Source organism: Chroicocephalus ridibundus, chromosome 22 (genome assembly GCF_963924245.1).
Source record: "Chroicocephalus ridibundus chromosome 22, bChrRid1.1, whole genome shotgun sequence".
NCBI classification, from domain to species: domain Eukaryota; kingdom Metazoa; phylum Chordata; class Aves; order Charadriiformes; family Laridae; genus Chroicocephalus; species Chroicocephalus ridibundus.
Window position 1 is genome coordinate 2,863,788 of NC_086305.1, and position 20,890 is coordinate 2,884,677.

The following is a 20,890-nucleotide window of genomic DNA, read 5'->3' on the forward strand; positions in this document are numbered from 1 at the left end:
GCCTGGAGAAGAGGAGGAGGAGGAGGAGGGGAGACCTTCTCGCTCTCTGCAACTCCCTGAAAGGAGGGGGCAGCCGGGGGGGTCGGTCTCCTCCCAAGGAACAGGCCATGGGATGAGAGGAAACGGCCTCAAGTTGCGCCAGGGGAGGTTTAGGATGGATATTAGGACAAATTTTTCCACTGGAAGGGTTATTAAGCGTTGGGACAGGCTGCCCAGGGAAGGGGTGGAATCGCCATCCCTGGGGGTGTTGAAAAGACGGGTAGACGTAGCGCCTGGAGATGTGGGTTAGTGACGGCTTCTGTCAGAGTTAGGGTGATGGTTGGACTCGATGATCTGAAAGATCCCTTCCAACCCGGACAATTCCATGATTCTATGATCCACACGCACATCCCTACACAAGCAACACCTTACGGACAACTCCTGCCGTTGCCTTCTCCAGCCTGGCTTTCCCGCATCACCGTGGGATGCGTCCGCATCCCGCAGCCCTGCAGAGCCCTGCCCGCCGCACCGTCCCGGTGGGTGGACGGGGTGAGCGGGGTTTGGCGCGGGGGTGGCTCAAGGCTCATAAAAGCGCCCGCGCGGCGGTGCCGGGCAGCTGAGGTGCTCTCACGTCCGCCTCGCCGGGACCGCCGTCGGCGGGGCTTTGCCATGCTAATGGATAATTAGACAGGCAGACAGACTGACAAGGATCCAGATGGATGGATAGATGCCACGAGGATCTGGTGACAGATAAATAGGCAGATGCTAATGGGCAGCGCAAACAACGGCTTAGACTCCTGCTAATTCCCACTGTAATTTTTAAGCTCGCTCCATCCTCCCCCCTTTTCCCCCCCTTCTCCCCCAATGCAGAGCTCTCACCAGCACATCCATCACTTATATTTATATTACTTTCTTTTTTTTGCACAGAAGCGGCATAAATGGTAGGCAAGGGCTCTAAGGAATACGGAGTAGCGGTGAGCTGAGGCGGGCGTCGTGCGGGGGCTCGGGGAGGTGAAACCCCTGGGGTTACCCCGGTGCCGGCCAGAGCCGGGCTTGGCTGTCGGGGTGTCACCGTCCCTCCTTCCCCGGCACTGCCGCCGCCTCCCCAGCACTGATTTATTTTTCAATTAAAAAAAAATAAAAAAAATAATAAAAAAAAATGTTTGTCCCTTCCCTTCCATCCTAGGGATGGGAATAAAATTGTGAACGGAGAGGAGGAGGAGGTGGATTAGAGCCGGAGAGCCGCGGCCGAGCGGGCGGCGGAGACAAAAGAAAGCATCTTCGCTTGTTTTCCCTTGCCGCGGGGAATCCACGTGGCGGTTGCGGGAAGGCGGGGAAAGTGGGAAAGGGAGATAAATCCTGCTGGAAAGCTTTCGGCGGCACCCGCACCGCGCGGGAGATTTATAGCCCTGCGCTTCGCAGCCACCTGCCTGAGATGGGTGCTGCTCACCTGCTCCGCCGGGCCGGGCTCGTTAGCCGGGAACCCTCGTTAATGGGATAGGGGGATGCTCATGCGGTTGTAGACCTTTGGATCTTTCCAGCTTGGCAGGGACCGCGCTGCCACCATTGTCACCCCCCCTCCAATCCCAGCCTCGGAGGGGCTGAGCCGGAGCCTCGAGCATCCTCCCGCCCGCGGGTACCAGCTCCGCGGCTGCCACGCTCTGCCTCCCGCTCCTTCCTGGGCTCCTCTCCATCTTATCTGCCCATCTCCCGCTTTATCACCTCCCCCTCATTTGTCTCGCAGCCCGTCTGCCCTTCCTTCCACTCTGCCCCCTTTTCCCCTCCATTTTTTATATTCTTTTCCCTACATTTCACACTCTCACTGGTTTCTTTCCTCCCGTCCTCTATAGACTCCCCTCCTCTTCCTCACCCTCTCGCTTCTCCTGCTCCTTTTCCCTCCCTCCGGTGTCTTTGCTCTCCCCTCTGCCATCCTAGGAGGGGTCGGCAGGACAGTGGCAGCGGGGACAAGCGCCCTGGGGCAGGTGTCCCCATGAAGCTGGGTCCCTGGGGTGCCAGCACAGGTGGGTCTCTTGGTCCTGCTTCAGGCTTGAGTTGCCAAATACAGCCCCGGAGATGCCAATGGCATCTCCGGGGCTGTATTTGGCAACTCAAGCCTGAAGCAGGACCATGAAGAGATGCCACCAGCATCTCCTGCCTCTTGGGACAGAGCCGGAGCCTGGTCCAGGGTGATGCAGAGCCCAAGAACTGCTCCCCGAAGATGCCCAGAGCATCCCTGCCAAGAGCCCTGTGCCCACCCCGCAGCAGGACCCGGAGGAGAAAACCACCGTTTCTCCTTTATTTCACCCAAACTGAAGGGCGAGGGGGAGGTTGGGGAGGGGGAAGGGGCCTGACCCCTCCGTGTCCATCATCGCAGGCGCATCAGCCGCGGGGACCGGCTGTCTGGGGTGGTCGGATCCAGCACCAACTATATGTAGGTCAGGGCTGCCGCTGGGGATTAAACCCCTGGGAGCCTCTTACCAGGGCCATAAATATATATACACACCCCCCCCATCACATATATATACACACACCCCGTATATGTGTGCATATATATGTATAATCTCGGCCTTTTTCTTGTTTCAGCCGGAAGCGGCTTGCCGATACAATTAGAAGTTTTCCCAGAAATGACCCTGTTGCAAATATTCCGGTTTTTAAAGAAGCCGATTCGAGTTCTCAGCAACTTGCTGAGAAAAACGCCCGGGGGCTTTTCTGACGAGCTCCCGCAGGTATTCCCAATTTCCTTCGTTTGCTTTACGAGGTAAGTGGGGGAAAAAAAAAGAGAAATATTTTCCTTATAAATATAGATATATGTATAAAAAATATTCCAGGGATTTATTTTTTTTTTCTGCCTGCACAGATCCCTCTTGCCAAGAGTTTTCCGGTCTCTGCACCGTCCCCTACCTCAGGTGGATGAAGCCCCAGCGGTTACGGGTCAGGGCGACTGGATGGACGCTATTAAGAAATGTGGGAATGGTGAAAGCTTTAATTCCCAATTGAAAAAAAAAAGTCCTTTACTGGGCACAGCTGTTGAAAGCACCTTCGCTTCTCCATTCTTTCCCTTCCAGTCACAAAGTACCCCGGGAGAAATCCCAAAAAGCGGCTTCGCCCATCCCTGCGCATCTGCCACGGGCAGCAGCCGGGTGACACCAGGGTCACCACAGCCCGTAGCCACTGGGGGAAAAAAAGGCAATATTGGGAATGTGAGGATCAGAGAGGCTTAAAATACGACACAGCTTTGGGGGAGTTAATTTTGGACCGATTGCTTGCGATGGCCATCACTTGCCGAAATCCCACACCTCCTTTTGGGTAATGGCCCTCATCCCTCTGCGGGCACCTGGGGTTTTTTTTTTTGGGAGGGGGATAAACGGGCGCACACGGGGTACGGACACGGCCATTGACCAAGACAGACGGACGGCATCCCCAGGACGGATGGAATTTGGCGGCGGAAAGGGGGGCGGCGATGGCATTGCCTAGACGAGGCGTTTAATTAAGATGCAGGAGCGGTACTTTGGGTGCAAAAAGCGGAGGGGGAAGGGTTAAGGGGCGGCGGGAGAGAGGGGTGAGAAGAAAGCCCGAAGAAAAGAAGGGACCTCATAGCACCCGGCGGGGCTTGATGGCTTAATTACCATATTCAAATCTAATTAATTCCCCTTTGCATAAAAAGGCCACGGCGGGCGTGGGACCAGCCTTGCAGATGGCGTCTCATGCTCAGCACCATTTTGGGGCCGCCGGCCATCTTAGAGCGAGGAGGAGGAGGAGGAGGAGGAGGTGGAGGAGGTGGAGGAGAAGGAGGAGGATGACGGCTTCGCCTGCGGCGCCGAGCATCTGCTTGGGGCACCCATCGGGCACGGGGCCACGCCGGGTGCCGGCACCACCAACCCCATGGACCATCATTAATATCGCTTCGAGGAAGAAGACGCTCCTTAAAAGCAGGGGCTGGGGGGGGGGGGTTGGGGGTGGGGGAGAAAGAGCGAAACAAAAAAGGATGGGGAGGGGGGTTCGAAGCCATGGGGCGTCGTAATTTGGGGGCATGAGTGTCCCCTCGCCCTTGGTTGGGGGTCCCCGCTCCATCCCTGCATCCTGGGGTCTCCGGATGGGATGGCGCCGGTCTCCGCGCAGATGGAGGTTGAGGGTGGATGTGGGGATTATTGTCCCTGGAGGTATTTGCTGGAGGGGGGGCGGCGATGGGGAGCGAGGTGCGGCGGCGGTCCCGGGGAGACGTACGTCTCCCCGGGACCGCCGCCGCACCTCGCTCCCCTAAAAAGCAGCATCTCCACAGCCCCGTGCCATAGGAGCATCCCAGAGCCGGCTCCGGAGGGTGATCCCATGGGGATGCACCCCGCATCCCCCTCGGGGTACCAACCCCCAAAAATCCAGCCTCGACGAGCTGATACTCAAAGCCCATCCTGCACGGGGCACGTCTGGGGGGAAAGCGGGGGATAATATTCCTCATCTCCCCATTGAGCCTCTGGAGATGAACCAAATCCCTGCCGGAAAAGCGGCCCCCGAGAGCGTGGGATGCCGACGGGCGTCATGGCAGCGCCCGCGCCGGCTGCCAGGCTCACCCTGGGAAAGGTGAAAGTTATTTTTCTAATGTTTCGGACAGCTTCGCCGTCACGTGAAAAACTCGGAGGAGCGAGGACCGGAGGGGACGTGGTTTTTCTCCCTTGACTGACTCCCAAGGACGTGCTGCTGCTGCCGGGGGGGCTGTGCTCCTCCCCACCCCCTTCCCAGCGCCGCAGGGGGGGGCTGGGATGAAAATATTACCCCAAAACAGGCTCCCAGAAGGAGCCGGGAGTCGCCCGTGCGGGTAAATCCAACACCTACGAGCAGGAAAAATGGGGTTTGGGGGGTTTGGATGGGGCGGAGCAGGGGGAGGCGGGGATGGATGGTGGGGGAGGCTGCACTCCCCGGGGGCAAAGCAAGAGGTGAGGGGAGAAGATCTGCCCTTAACACTCTTTAGTCATAGAAAAGGATGGTTTTGAGTCACAGAGGAAAGATTTTCAGACGTACATTAAAAAGGAAATAGGGGGGAAAAGTCAATTATTCATCAATCACAAGCTCTTACCCATAGCCCAGTCTTCCCCTAGCTTCGGGGGGGGGGAAATCTAAATGTTTTCTAGAGGAATACACATAAAATGGGAATAAAAGCTGGGGTGTTTTGCCCAAAACAATGAGAAAAAGAGGTGAAAGCAATGAGAGAACAACCAGCGCAGCACCTCGCAGCCCGGCCCCGATGGCGAGGGGCAGCCCAGCCCCGCGCGGAGCCATCCCGTGGGTGTCCCCTCCGCGGCGCTGCTCCCCGGTCCCCCCGAAGCCCCGGCTGGAGAGAGCCCGGGGGCAGGTTTTGTGGGGAAAACCCATTGCCGGCCGGCTGGGCTTGGAGGAAAGCAAGAAAAACCCAAACTTACCCCGTCCGGGAGAGGCGAAGGGGTCTCGAGCATCCCCGGGGGAGCGAAGGTAGCTTCCCTTGTCCGGCTCCGCAGGCGCTGCCCTTCCCACGGAGCGCCGTGACCAAACCAGCCCGTCCCCGACAGCCATGCGCCACTTGGCCGCTGCAAATCCGTGCCAGGAGCAGCCTCCTCCCGGCCCCGCGGCTCCCACGGGCAGGAAAGCCCAGTCCACGGTGCCCCACGGGGCTCCTCCGTCCTTTGATTTCCAGGCGGAGGGTGCTGCGGGGTGGGGGGTCCCCCCGGGGCTCCGCTCTGGCTGCTCCCCTTCACTCTGGCCGCTTCGCCCCATCTCCGGTGATGGGCGCTGCTGGACCGCGGGGATCAAAGCAAGGTGGGGAGTTCTCCTCTGCAAAAAAATGAGATGAACAATGCCGTCATGTCCAAAGCTGCACCAAGAACCTCCAAATCCACACCAATCACCTCCAAACCCACACCAAGACCTCCAGGCCCATACCAAGCACCTCCAGACCCACACCAAGCACCTCCAGACCCACAACAGGACCTCCAGACCCACACCAAGCACCTCCAGACCCACAATAAGACCTCCAAACCCACACCGATCACCTCCAAACCCACACCAAGACCTCCAGGCCCACACCAAGCACCTCCAAATCCACAACAAGCACCTCCAAACCCACATCGATCACCTCCAAACCCACACCAAGACCTCCAGGCCCACACCAAGCACCTCCAAATCCACACCAAGCACCTCCAAACCCACACCGATCACCTCCAAACCCACACTGATCGCCTCCAACTCCACACTGATCGCCCCCAGACCCACACCGCTCTTGCTCTGCTCATCACTGAGCCATCTTAAACACCCCGCAGCCGCGCTGGGCAGGCCCACGTGGCCAAGACAATGCTTTAAGGGGGTCACAAAGGTTTCTCCTGGCACCGCCGGAGCCTGGCGAAGGACCTCTAGGTCTCTGCACCCACCTCTCTGTACAGACCCCGCTCTGGGTCCCCGCACAGGTCCCCGCTTAGGGACGGGTTTCTTCTTGACCTCACCATCGAGGTCTAGAGAGGAGGTCGAGCAGCTCCATCACCCCATGGGCCACACCCCAGACTGCATCCCGCATCCCATTTTACCCTTGGAATGGCATCAGCAGGGAGAGGAGCCAAACCTTCCCGGGAGCCGGTGGGGAGAGAAACCCCTCTGTGTCGGGTGATGGGGGCAAACCCCCTCGAGACACCCTTCGGCATCTCCCCCGTCCCCCAGCACCCACTGCCAGCGAGAGGGTGCCTTGATCTACCCCAAATCAGCCTTTTTATCACCCAAAAACACGGGGTGTGGAGATGAGGACTTCAGCCCCAGCACCCATTTGCCGGGGAGGGGGGAGCACCCACCAACCCGTTCGCTTTGCTCCCGAAAACTCAGCCCCTCCGCCACCCCCCAGCACTCCTGAGGATGTCCCATGGGAAGAGAGGACCCCCAAAAGAGCGGAGACGGGGTGGGATGACGGCGCTGCCCCAGACGGGCGGCGGGAGCCGGGGACGGGGTGGGGGGAGGCACACAACACGCACCAAGGGGACTCCCAAGGGGACGGGGGGGCTCAGACACAATGCTGCCATTGAGGGGGCCGCGCCGTGGGTCCCGGCCCTTCCTGCCCAGACACAATAGGGGCGGCCCCGCGCGCCACTTGTGCGCATTGTGCGGCGGCGGCCCCCCCCCGCCCCGGCCCCTCCTTTCTGTCCCCCATCGGATAATGGATCCGCTTTGTGTGCTTGGCTGGACAAGGACTTTGTGGCGGAGAAAGAACCGGTGTTTGTCTGTCAGAAGAGATCGGCCAAGAAAGGGACGGGGAAGAGCGGCGGCTGGAGCGGGGCAGCGGCCCTCGCCGCAGCATTGGCCTTGCACGGCCCCCACGCCGCCGGCGATATTCCCAGTGCTGCTGGGAGCCGGCGGGGGCGGAAAGTCCTTGCTGGGAACTCCGGGAGGTGCAGCCCGGTGACCACGGTGCTGCCGGACCTGTCGCTCAATCCCCATCCCTGGGCCCGGCGAGCATCCCAGTGACATCCCAGTGAGCATCCCAGCGAGCATCCCACCAAACGCCAGCTCCCCTCCCCAAACCCAACACAAATCTGTGATGGCAGAAGGTCCGTGTCCCCCTGCCCAGCTCCAGCCCCCTCCATGCCCCTCCGGGTTCCCCCCCGGCCACCATTCCTGGGCATGGGATCAGCAAAACCTACAGGAGATTAATTCTCCGGCCGCCTTGCTCTTGCTGTACCGGCGTGCGGGAAGGCGCACGGGATAATCCCCGACTTCAGCGTAGGCGGAGCCGCAAAGAGCAGGATTAATAAGAACTAGGCTTTAATTTCAGCAGCCTGAAAGGGTCCCTTTTCCTGCAGCATCCCCAATTCCAGCACAGGGGACAATTAAGGGACGAGGAAGCTCTGCGGCCACCAGCCCCGTCCCCAGCTGCTCCAGGAGGGGAAAGCCAGCCCTGGCACCATTTGGATGGGAAAACGGCTGGATTTCAGCCCCGGCAAGCATCCAGCGCTGCCTGTGTGGGTACACGCGTGTGCCCGTGGGTACATGCTAACACCACGCGTGTGCCACGTGGCCCCGCACGCTCCGCGGGAGGAAGCGCAGGGTCCCTCCGGGCAGCAAAGCAGGGCTGAAAACCGGGATTATTTCCTGTTAAAGCAATTCAGGAAACTGGTCACATTTATCCTGTAGGTTGGGGCAGGTTTTTGAGTTCCTGAAATGCTGGATTTTGAAATCAGGTCTGTGCAAATGCCGGTATTAAATGAAAAAAACGTAGAATTTTGTTGCCCAAAATTTTAGCCGGGTAATTGGTTTCTCGATGTGCTGATGGGTCTGCGCTGGCTGCCGGGCCCCTCGGGGGACATCTGCCAGCCCAGACCCTTCCCCAGGGGGGCCAAGGCGGGGACGTGACTCCAAGAAAACCCAAACCCCATCGCACCCGGAGCGGGTTCATCCCATCCGTGCTTCATCAGCGGCGCTGCCAGCCCAGGCTCAGCATCCCGGGACTCTCACCCCGCACCGCACGCGTGGGCAGCATTTTTGGGGTGACACCAACCATGGGGCTGGAGGCGGCGTCTCAGCGGCGTGTCCCCCTTTCCACAGTATATTTTGCTGCTGGGGTTTGGGTGCCCACACAGGGCGAGCATCTCGGGCAGCATCACCCCGGGGGACCCCGAACCCGCATCCCGGGTGCTGTGGGGCTGAGCCGGGCGGCTCAGCGCCCGCCGGGGGAAAGCGGCCGGGCCGGCGGGATGATTAGGGTGGCCTGTGGAGTAATTATCTCATTGGGCAACTAATACCCTTTCAGCGGGAGCGGGGTGGGGAAGTATTGTTCGGGCTTAGGGATTACATCAACCCGGCTGGAGCAGACAATGTGCTCCCCCTGGGAAGAGGCAGCTCAGCCCCAGGGGGAGAGGAGGGAGGCAGGGGCTGGAGCTGTCTCAATTAGCGAGTGTCCCAGCGAGGAAGAGGGTGGTGGGGGCTCGTGGGGGGGAAGTGGGGACTTTAGCGGGGAAGGAAAGCATCCTTAACCCTTCGTGTTCCTCCCGTGAGGGGACTCAGTCCTTCACCCCTGCGTTAAGCCCTGAAGGGCCAAGGACACGCAGGGAGGGCTGGATGCATCCCCTCCTCCCCGCGATTCCGGGGAAAGCAAAGCACGGTCAGTTTTCTCCTTTTTCCTGCCTTTTTTTTTTTTCCTTTTTGACAGCCCAATGCCAGCCCCTTCCAGCCTCCCTGCACATCAGCACGTCAGCCGCTTCATCCTCCCACTGGGGACAAGCAGCAATTGGGGACAGTGGTCAGGGCCGCCGGAGGGGCCAGCCAGGTGGCGAGCAGGGCACGTCCCCAACCCCAAAAAGCAGTGCCGAGGATGGGGCGTGTGGGGGGGGTGACAACCCCAGGCACCCCCACCCGGCGACACGCAGCATTGGGGCACCGCAGATCCTTGGCATCCCCCCCGGAACGCCGGCTCCGGCCCCGCATCCAGCCGGCACAGCCACCCTGCTCGGGCTCCAGCGGGGCTGGCCTTACTTTTGGCCGGGTTCATGGTAAATCAGGCGTGAGGCCGGCGGCAGCCATCGCGCCAGGTTACCGGCGGAGCGAGGGGCCGGCTCCACCTGGCCCTCGCCATCCGTGGGGTGATTAAACACGGGGCTCCCAGCTGCCATACATTTTTAAATAAATGAATAATACATAGCGGGGTGATAAATAAATAACGGCCATACATTTGAACTTAGCCTCTGAGAAAATCCTTTTAGTTCAAAAGGACCGGGGCGCTTGGAAAGGGGAGCCCATGCATTTTGAATGGGCTGCCATCAAGTGTCAGGGCTTGGCAAGGGAGACGAGGCGGGGGGAGGGATAAAACCGGCTCTGACACAAGCCGGGGGGGACACAGAGGGTCCTCGGGCGTCGCCAAGGGCGGCTTTGGTGGGAGCAGGCAGCGATGGCACCGAGGGCTGCAGGTGCCCTGATGCCGGGCACCGAGAGCCCGCTGTGCCCCTGGGAAGGAGGAGGGTGAGGATGGAGGGTGCCGTGGCAGGAGGCGAAGGGCAGCCCCCGAGAAAGGCGAGCGGCACATGAAAGGTCGGGTCCCGCTAACCCCGACTGTGCCGAGGAGGAGTCCCCGTTTAGCAGAGCAAAGGCAGCGTTTACTTAGCAGTGGCCCCATAAAGAGGTGGGTGGCCCTGGAAGGCGGCCCAGACAAATACAAGGGGATTAGAGAAGTGAAAGGTGTGAGCGGAGGGGCGAAGGGGAGGAGGATGCTCAGGGAAAGCCGTTAGCGGGAGCATAACGAAGCGCCCTGAGCAGGGAGGGGGCGGCAAGGCAGAGGCGAGCGGGAGCTGGATGGGGGGAAGCGTATTGTCACCTTTTTGGGGGGGGGGGGGAATCCAGAGAGACCCCCCCCCCCATGTCAGAGGAGCTGGAGGGACTGGGATTAGCTCTGAGGCTGCCCAAGCTGCGCACGCCTGCCCTAACACGCGTTCCTGCCACGCACAGCCACGCACACGCGTGTTCTGGCCGTGCACAGCCACGACACGCGTTTCCCAGCCATGTGCAGCCACGTATTTGCATGTCCTCGCCATGCACAGCCACGTACACATATGTTCCAGCCATGAACATGCGTGTCCTGGCCATGCACACCCGTGTCCCAGCCACGCACACGCGTGTCCCGGGACCGGGTCCCTCTGGGACTCTCTCCCTCGTCCTTCGCGAAGCCCGAGAGCCACAGAGGCAACTTTAATTCTTCGCGCAAACTGCTCCCGCTCGCTTGCATCGCTAAGTGGGTATTGATTTATTAGGCTGTAATTTAAGGCAGAACGTTTTAAAATGAACTCACACACCAAGCCCAGGCACGAGAATAAACCAGACCTGATTTATTTGCTGCCCGTCTCTCGGCAGATGCCCGGCCGGGCTGGCAGCACCGCGGGGCGAGGGGGGACGGGGAACCGCTGGGGCCGCATCCTGGCATGGGAGGACCAGGAGGGGAGCATCCCCCTCGTCCCCTGCGCATCCCCCTGTCAGAGCAGCCCCGCACGCACCCAGCAGCCCCATGGAATGTCCCCCAGAGCCCCCCCGGTGCTGGGGTGTACGGGATGGGGATGGTGGGGCAGAGCTGCCCGGACCCAGGCTCACTGCCCCACGGCACAGCGGATTCCGGCCGGCACTGGAGGGTTTGCTCCCGCCATCATTTGTATCCTGCGCTGGGACTGGTGTGACCCCCCCCACTGGCAGCACCGGAGCTACTGGGATGACTCCCCGTTTGGCTCTGGAAACTGCAGGCTGCAGCGGGGGGGTTGAACTTTTTAATTTATCTCCAGCAAAGACCCCCAACTTCATCCTCCCGACGAGCATCCACGAGGCCAAGACCTCCGCCAGCATCAATCGGCCACGCTCCCATGGATGCACAGAGCCGGGACTGGTGGGGGGGTGTGTGTGGGGGTGTGTGTGTGGGTGTGTGTGATTTCTTCCCCCTCTCCCGCCTCTCCAAGCTCAGCATCCCCCACCCGCCGGCACCAGCTGAGTCCCGGGTGTCAACCCCCCCCCACCCCCCCCCCGCCAGGTCCCATCTGCGGGACCTGGCCGTCACCGCGCATTCCTGCGAGCCGGCCCCGGTGCAGCAGCTGCCCGACAGAGCCATCGCCGCCACCGCCACGGCGCGGGCGACTCGTCTTGACCTTGTCGGTCAGGTGTTGGCGGGGGCGGGGGGGAGGGAATAAAAAAAATAAAAATAAAATTTAAAAAAAAAAAACAAAAACAAAAACAAAACCACAAAAAACCCAAAACAAACCAACCCCAACTCTCAGTGCCGCCAGCCGTCGCCGGGGCACGGGGCGGGTTTAATGCGGCGGGGACTATAATGGGGCCGGCTGGGGGAGCGAGGGCGAGGAGAAATTAGTGTCAGTGTGTGTGTGCCTTAAACAAACCTGCGCCGGGGTGACGTGAATGAGGGCACAGCCTGTGTATATATTAGTGATGGGATCTGACCTCGCTGGGAGGGCTCCTTCCCTCGCTCCACTCCTCTGGGCGTGGGAAAAAGGCCTGGGCTCTTTTCACAGCTGTTCTCGCTGCTGCACTGAGCTAATGGAGGGGCTGCCCGGCTCCCTCCTCCCCCCCGCCGCCTTTTCAGTCCTTCAGCAAAAACCCCCCTTTCACAAGTCCCTTAAAAACACACCTCATTGTTCCCGCCTGGATCGCATTGAAATGCCGCTCGCACCCCCGTCTCCCGGAGCAGCCGGCCCCAGCTCCGGCTGGGCTGCGCGTGCACACGCGTGTGCAAGGCCGGGCGTGCGCGGGAGCACACGCGTGCCCGTCCAGAGGGGTGAGGCATTGAAGCCGGCGCCCGGGTTTCATCCCTAAAGTCCGCTCTGGAAGGGGTGCCTGGTGCGGGGGCAGGGGAGGAATGCGGAGCCGGTGTTGATGCCCCCAGCTCAGACCCTCTGGTTTCTCCCTTTTATCAGGATGCTTCATTTATCAGGATGCTTCATTTATCAGGATGCTTCAATGTTGATATAAAAAACGAGCCAAAAGGTACCAGCGCCCGGCCCCGGCTTGCAAACCCAGGGGTTCGGTGAGCAGAGGGGACGCGTGGCCGTGGCCGTATCCCCATCCGCATCCCATGCATGGGGACCAAGAGGGACCCCAAACACCACCCTGAGCTCCTCCGCGGCCCTGGCCGTGGCCAGGTTTCACAACCAGCGTTTGATGCTCTGGGAGCAAATACTCGGCGTTAAATCCCCGCCCGACACACGAAGCGACGGGATTCCCCAGGGATGGGGCGGTTTGGGCGCATCACACCTCCATTTCCCCTAACATCGAGCCCGCGGGTCGCCCAAAAATCCTCTCCCAGCTCCGCGGCAATCCAAGATTTATAGAAAACAATAACCAGCCGCGCAAGGATCAGCCCTCGCCTGGTTTCCCGGGAAATTAGGGCAGAGAAAGTCTGGGCTCAGCCTCCCAGGGAGCTGCGGGGACGGCGGAGCCGGGGGTCCCGTGCACTGCGCAGCCGCCGTGGAGCGGGGGGGGCTGGTCCTCGAAGCCAGCGGCAGCGGTACAAGCGCAGCCCCCCCTCTTCCCCCCCCCACAAGCCCCACCATCTTCCCTTGTTTGCCAGGGCCCAGCCCCAGAATAGCACCGGGATTGTGCTTTTCATTAAAAATAAATACATACATTTCTGGTGGCGGCGGAGGAAGGCATGAAAACACCATCCCCAAAGGCTCGAAAACCAAAAGGCAAAGGCGGCGAAACCCACAGTTATTATTTTTTGAAGCGGCTGGGATTTTTTTAAGCTAATCTCCTGCTGTCCTTGGCTGGGGGGATGGAGGCAGGGGCCGGGGGGGGGGACATCACTGGCTGGCATCCGGACAGACGGACAGGACAGCATCCTCGGGGCCCGCTCGTGCCTCCCCACGTGCTTTTCCCGCTGACCTTTCCCCGCTGCTCTGATAGATACTTTCTGACAAAAGCGGGGACGCCGCACACCTTCCGTCCTTGCTCTGCGCCCGACGCAGGGACATCGCCACTAGCAAGTCCCTGTCACCGGCTATTAGGGGGAGAAGGTCTCCGCCGCCGCCCTGCTCTTTCCGCATGAGCGCCAGCACCGGTGCCAGGCAGGGGGGTGTCCCCCGGCCCCCCCGGTACGTGACGCATGTGCCCCCCTCCCACCCCGCGTTCGCCGTTTATTAATGCAAATCTGTTTAACAGCTGCATGCGGGTTTGTTATCGGCGAGGATGAGCCCCGGCCCTTTGAAGGCAACGTACGTATGTGGCGATGCACGTCTGTGCCTGACCTACATTCGGGGCTGCAGCAGTTCCCCCGGGTGGGCGATGCCCACGCGTCCCCGCGGCGAGGGGGCTCGGCCGACCCTCGCCCGCCGAAGCACCCTCAATCCCCCAGGGGTTTTCCCAGTGCCGGGAGAAGGGGAAAGGCTTCGGCAAACGCTGCTTGGTTAAAGCATCTTGAAAACCGCTTGCCAAGGAGCCCGGGAAAAGGGTTTGGCCTTGGCGGGAGTGACAAAGCGGGGCCACCAAGGCCACGTCCTCGGCACCCTGAGCATCACTGACACGCGGCGGGTCCTTCCGCATCCCATGCCCTACCCCGGTCCCTGCACCCCAGCGAGCACCCACCCTTTCAAACGTTGCCATTCCCCCCCCCCAGGTTTTGACTTCTCCACCCAGCGCAGCCGTGGAGTTTCCATAGAAACACGAAGGTATTAAACTGTAAATAATAATTTCTCCATAAAAAAAATACATATATATAAAATAAAGAGGGAGAAAGCAAGACTCCAGCGCATGGCGTGGGGCTGGTGGGCTGGAAACAGATCCTGACGTCCCAGCCCCGCGCGTGGGGACTCGTCTCACCCCCCCCAGGCTGGGTCCCGTGGGTGGGGGTCCCACGTGCACCCTGAGCGGGAGCCCGGCACCCGGCACCGAGGAAGGGCTGAGTGCTCTCGCGCCGCTCCCTGCGCCGCCGGCACCTGATTTATCCAGGTCGGAGGCTTCAGCCTGACATCTATAAAAATTAGCAGCTAAAGAGCCGGCCAGGCCGTCCCCCGCCAGCGCGGGGTAAATAAACGGGAGCTTCGCCGCCGCAGTGACACATACCTGATGGGAAGGAATTGTTATTTACTGTTGCCTGTTCGATGGTTATTTTTAAATGGCCTAAAGTTAAGCACATCAGTGTTTTTCATTTTCTCCTGCTCGGGGATATGTTTTTGTCTGGGGCTTTTACCCTTTCTGTCTATTTAAGTGATACTTTTTATCATAAATGACTTTTTTTTTTTTCCCCCTCTCTGCTCTCAAGTTGGAAAATCACCAGCTCGCGGTGGGAGGAGGGGGCGGGAGCAGGGCAGGGGGTGGCACAGGGACCCCCTCGCCTGGGGACAGGGCGGTTTGGGTTTAGCGGTCGAGGCCGGGAGCTGTGACCTTTGGGGACACACGTGCGATGCCGGTGGCGGGGACGGCTGCGAACATGGTTCCTGCCACCCGTCCCCAGGTAAAACCTGAACATCGCGCTGGAGGCAACCTTGTGGGGTGCCATTTTTAGGACTCCGGCAGACGAGGTGCCGGCTCCGCCACTCCGTGTCTCCCGGTGGAGCTTGGCGGCCATGGGGAGGAGATGGAGCCGCCTCCCGGCTCCCCTCGGCATCCCAAACCCCGGCATCCCCCCGGCTCCCTCCATCCCTTGCACCAGCCGTGGCACAACGGGCTGCCATCCTGCCAGCCAAGCTGGCCGTGAGGTCTCTATTCCCATCTCCACGGGTGGGCCAGGCTTTTGGGGAGCCCCCCATTGCCCCCCACTCGCTCTGCTGTGCCGGCACTGGGATGCTCAGCCTGGCTTCTCTCCCGGTGCCGGAGACCAGGACCGGAGACCCCCAGGCTCAACTCCGGACCACCAGCAGCAGCCCAGGGCTGCAAGCCACCCCCTGCCCCAAAGTAGCCGGACCGAGCGCCCTGGCAGCGCCTGGGATTATCCTGAGCGTAACATCCCCCGGGAACAAGATTGCAGCTTAGGGCCTAATGGAAAAGAGGAGAGAGATGGGATTAAAAGGAAAATAATGACTATTTCTTTAGCGAGGCCGGGGAAATGAGACGGGGATTAGCGTCCTCTTTACCAGCAGCCCCCAATCCCGCTGGGCGGTCCCGGATCCATGCGGGGCGGCCAAAGACGCCTGCGCTCGGTGTCACTCCCGAGGGTGACATCGGGGCTGGCGGCGTCAACCCCAGAGGGACGAGCCGGGCTGTCCCGAGCACGAGGCCGAATTGCTGGCGCCAGATTCACCCCGAGCACCCTCTGCATCCCCCTGCCACCGCCTCTGCCCGCACGCGGCCGGCACGAAACGAAGGCGATTTTGCAAATATTTGCCAGCGCGGTGATTTTCCCTCTCCCTGCAGATTCGCCGGGAGAAATTACAAAATATTCTGCGAGGAAAAAAACATTGAAAATTAAAACTTCACTTGCAAAGGCACAAGCCCGAGAATAAACCTGAAAGGCTCCTTTCTCTCGCCTTCGGTTGCACACACCACGCGGCGCAATTGGCTGCTTCCCTGGAATAGATTCAGTTGCTATGATACCAAGTTTGCTTTTAACGAACCCCAGAAAATTAATGGCATTCAGCTGATAAGTCCTTAAAGTGGAACCTATTTTAAGAAATTCTTGCTGAATGGTTTACAAGTAGTCAGGAGGGAGGAGAAGGTTTCCCGAGCGCGGCAGAGCCTGCGCCGGTTCCCCCTCTGCTCCCAGGCGGGATGTGGGGGTGCGTGGTGGGGTGTTTTGGGGTGTTTCAGGCTGGGACCGACAGCGGCGAGGGCAGGATTGATGCACGGCATCGTGTCCCCGCGCCGCACGCACCCTCCATCCCTCCTGCTGCTGCTCGGCCGCCACTTTGCATCCTCCTGCCTGTCCCCATGCGGCCTCGCTGCTGCCAAAATGCTTCTCCCGACAGCCGGTGGCTTCCTCTGCTGGCGCTCCGGGAACGCCGGCGGGACCGTGCAGGCAACCTCTGCCCAAACCCTGCCCAAACCCCCGCACAAAGCCGTGGGATTCACGGCTGGTCTGGATCTTGGAAAGCCTGATTCGGTCGAAGGGATGGAAGCGGGTCTGGCACGGAAAGCCCGACAGAAACCTGCCGTCCCTTGGAGGTGCTCAGGGCAAATAAGTGAGGGGCTGGGGGAGGTTTTCCTCCTGCTCCATCCGTCCAGCCCCCCAAGCAGAGCACAGGGTGGCATCAGCCATCGGATGGGGCACATTTCCCCCCCCCCAGGATCCTGTGTTTCCACCAAGGAGACAAGGCGGTGGCTCCGGATGCTGCAGCGGCCCTGTGTTGTGCTGCAGCAAAAGCTCTCACCCAGCTCAGCACCGTCGCCGCTAAAGCGCCCGCACTCCTGTCCCTGTCCCCAGGCCGCAGGCGGAGCAGCTCCGCGGGGCACACGGTGTATGAGGGACCATCCCCTCTTTATCCCACACCATATTTTGGGGTGTACAGGGGGTGTTCCCCCTTTATCCCACGCTATATAGAGAGTCCGCATCCTCCCTGCCCAGAAAAAGGCCAAAATTGGGCGAGCCCAGGGTGTTCGAGCAGGCGCGGGGTGCAGGATCAGTGCCAGGGATCATGGAGACCCGGGACAAGGAATCTGCCCCTCTCCTGCCTGAAGAAAGCAAGACCTCTCGAGAGGGCGGAAGGTGCCCCCCTGCCTCCCGCACCCCAAATTCCTCCTCTGCTGCAGCGACGTCAGGTGGAACAGGAGGCGCAGCCCCACCTCGAAGCGAAACCCTGGCCAGGATGCGCAGGGTGGGGAGAGGCTGCTGGGGCGAGGGATCGGGGCCTTGAGCTATTTCGTATTTGGAGCCGATGCTCTTCCCCTGCTCATTTCTGGGCACCAACCCAGCCAGGGAACCGATGCACCGAAGCCCCGAGCGGCGACGGGGGGAGTGGACGTGAGCCTGTGCTCGGGCTGCCGTGCCCTCGCACCGTTCCTGCCTCCCGCGGGAGAGCGGAGGCCGGGTCGGCATGGCCAGGGCCTGATCCTGCGAAGGTTTAAGCACGGGAGTGCCTGGGTCCGTCTGCGGAGCCTCCCCGCTGCCCGCTGCGGAATGCCCGAGGGCGCGGGGCCGGACTCTGCATCCACAGAGGGGCCTCCCTTACTGCCCGCTCCAAGCTGCACCCAAAACCACAGGCCAGAATACACCGCTCCCCCCTTCCCTGAGCTTCCCAGGAATAACTGGGGACCGCCCGGCCTTCGGGGTCACCACCTACAGCCGCTCCCCTCTCCCAGCATCAGCCATCGGAGCCGGATCCAGCCCCCGGACAGCCCGGGCTCAGCCCCACATCCCTCGCACCGGCGAGTGTCCCTGGGCACCGTGGGGACGGAGAGGGGCTGGAGGAAGCCAGAGGGAAGGAGGGAGCTGGAGCACTGGAGCATGCAACACCCCGACCCACGGGCAGCAAAGCAGGAGCACGGGGGGGGCACCGGGAGAGACCGGAGGGGGGGCTGAGACCAGAGCACCCTCGGAGCAATGCTCCCAAATCCCCCTCTCCGAAGAACAAAGCTGCAACCTCTCTGCAGATGCAGAATAACCAACGAGCGCCGATGATTTATTTCTCTTCTCCAGTAGATAAACCAGCCTCGGAAACGGGTTTGTGCTAAATTACAATTTGCATGCGGTAATATATTTAAGCAACTTTCCTGCTACTTCGTTACAAACAGGGTTTCTCTGGGGGTTATTTCCGAACTGGCCCTGTTTCATTTATCTCCGGCACACCCGGTGCAAGCCAGCTTAATTGTCGACGTGGAAATTAAAACGACAGCGGAAAAAAAATAAAAAATTAATAAAATAAAGGTGCTGGGTTTGCAGGTAGCCTGAGGAACCCCGGGTTGGAATTGGAATAATCACCCAGGCATAGGCGCTAGCTCTGGGCCTCAATAAAAATGATTAAAGACAAAACCCCGCTGAAATTTCCACTCCACAGCCGCGTTTGGCTTCCAGCCGCTCTCCTCCTCCAAAGGCACCGGGGCCAGTGCCTTGGGGAGGCCGGTGGCCACCGAGCCCCTCTCCTGCCGGGAGGGCAGGGCTCTTCTCCGGGAGAATAGCGAGCGGGTTTTTACATTCGGTTCTCTAGCTTTATGATATCACATACACTCATACAGCTAGATAACCAAAGAGAAAAACCAACCCAGGTCTTTACAAAACGGGCCTTGGCCGCGCTGTGCACCGGGGGGTGTTTTGCGCCCATGTCGGAGCCCCCCGGGGCAGCCGCGATCCACATCCCCTCACCGACAATAATGAAGAAACCCCAACGGTTTCCGTGGGAGAACAGGAATCTATCCCCGGCGCCTCGGGATGCAGCACGCAACCCCGGTGCTCCCCGATGCCCACCCGAGCGCCCCAACCCGATGTCTGCACCCCAAAGGGGACGCACACCCTAATGCAGGCTCAGCCCCGCGCAGCCCCCCGTGGCCTGGGAGCCGTCACGGGGCAGGACTCCCCCAGAATCCATCCCTGCGGCCCAGGGATCTGCCTCCTTCCCAGCCCCAAATTTGCCCCCAGACCCACCCTGGAGCCCACTCCCACTTTATAATTACTATAAATTACTGGCAAGGAACTGCTGAGTCATGAGAGCGGCTGGGCAAGGGACGGGCCCAGCCGAAAGGGCCCCCCCGGGGGTTTCCATTTCCACCGAGCCCCGGCTCCGCGCTCCTCTTCCTCCCCTTCCTCCCGCATCCGCTCCCTGCAACCGGGCCCGCATCCCCGGGAGGGAACCCGCGTATCCTGGGGGTCCGGGGCGTGAATCTCCCTGTGGGGGGACACCCTGCACGCCCCGGAGTGGCCCCGTCCTCGCCGGCAGGGACCCTCCGTCCCGGCCGGAAGGCTGCGGGCACCGGCTCCGGGCGCCGGCCGGGCCGCCGCGGGGGACGCTCCCGGGGAGCTCCGGCCGTGCGGCTGCTCGGAGGGAAACTCGGCGAAGCGGCTGCCCCCGGTCCCCAGCGGGGAACGGGGAGAGGACGAGGGACCCCGGGGAGGGGACCCGGGGTGGGGACCTGGGAAGGGATCTCGGGGAGGGGGTACCTGCTCGCCCCGCCGGGGCCGGTGCTGCCGGCGGTCGCCGTCGGCTCCGGGTCGCCGCATCCTTCCCAGGCTGGCAGGGTGGGGAGGGAGGCTCGGTCCGGGACGGAGACCGGGTGCCTCCGCCCGGTGCCGGTGCCGGTGCGGGTCCCGCTCCAGCTCCCCGGCGCCTCCGGGACCTGCCTCTAAAGTTGAGGCAGAGCCGGCGGCGGAGGGATGGCGGGAGGGCGGGGGAGGGCGGGAGGAGGGACGGGGCGGCCGGCGGGGACAAAGCCCGAGTGGCGGGGCTGGGACAGCCCGGGCGTGGGGCCGGGGCAGGGGTCACACCCCCGGGGGGGCAGCGCCATTCGCCACGGCCGCCGTTGTCCCTGGGGGCTGGCCCGTCTGCTCGCCCCGGCCCCCCCCCGCGGTCCCAGCCTCCCGCAGCAGCCGGCCCGCCCCGTCGGGGAGGCGGCGGTGCCCCGGGGGTAACCCCGCTCGGGCAGGGCTGTGGCGGAGCCGCCCAGCCGGTAAAGGATGGGGTTAAACCCGACGTGCCCGGGGCGGGGAAACGGCGGGGGGCCGGCGGGGGAGGCCCGACCCTCCCGTCGAGGCTGCGCTCACGGGCCCCGCTGGCAGTGGGGCAAATTTGGGGCTGCTCGGCAGTAAAACCGGGCTTGACCCCCCCCGCCCCGACCCGGCGGTAACAGGGTCCCCCGACGGGTCCGGCCTCGGGCCTGCCCCCTGGCCAAGCCGGGCCCCCCCGGGCTCGGGACAAAGCGGGGCCGCGGCTCGGAGGGGTGGCGGGGCAGAGCCCGGTGCCGAGGTCCGGCTCCACGTCCCCCCCGTGCGGCCACCCGGGGCCGGTCCCGGCCGGCCCTGCCCCGGTGCAGGGGACCCGCTCCGCTCTCCCAGCCCCCGCCAGGGGCGGGGGGGGCAGCGTCCTTTCCCCAGCACCCCCAACCGCCTCACACCGAGAGCTCATCGGCGGGGACAGCCGTGACCCCCGTGTGCCACACACCCACCCAGGGGTGCCCGGGCACCGGTGCACACACCCGGGAGCACAGGCAGGTTCACACACGCACACCCCCCCACCCCCGGTGCACACCCGACAGCGCTCACACCGAAACACGCACACGGATGCTCACACTCGTCCTGGTGCACGCACGGTCCCGCACACGCACCCCTGCACATCCACGCACACACCCACGCGGGACACCCCGGCTCTCCCCGGAACCACCCCCCCGCTCCCGGACCCCCAGCCTTGCCCCGGCCCGGCGGGCTGTGCAGCCCTCCCGGGGCCGCATCCTCGCACCTCGCTCCGGTGAAACGGCGGAAAACGAAACCAAGAGGCGGCACGGGCGTAGCACCGGCCCCGGGCACAGCGCCGTGCCAGTGCCCCGGCTCCGGGCAGCCCCGAGCGGGCTC

General features: G+C 62.0%; 1 long non-coding RNA gene across 5 annotated transcripts in view; it reads right to left on the bottom strand.

Annotated features, from left to right (window-relative positions):
- LOC134526432 (uncharacterized) overlaps positions 1-20,890 on the bottom strand; it is a 33,964-nt gene that overhangs the window by 8,034 nt on the left and 5,040 nt on the right. For all 5 annotated transcript variants that reach the window (XR_010073976.1, XR_010073975.1, XR_010073977.1 and 2 more), the window contains one exon: positions 5,391-5,778. This is a non-coding gene — a long non-coding RNA (uncharacterized LOC134526432). The remainder of the gene's footprint in view (positions 1-5,390; positions 5,779-20,890) is intronic.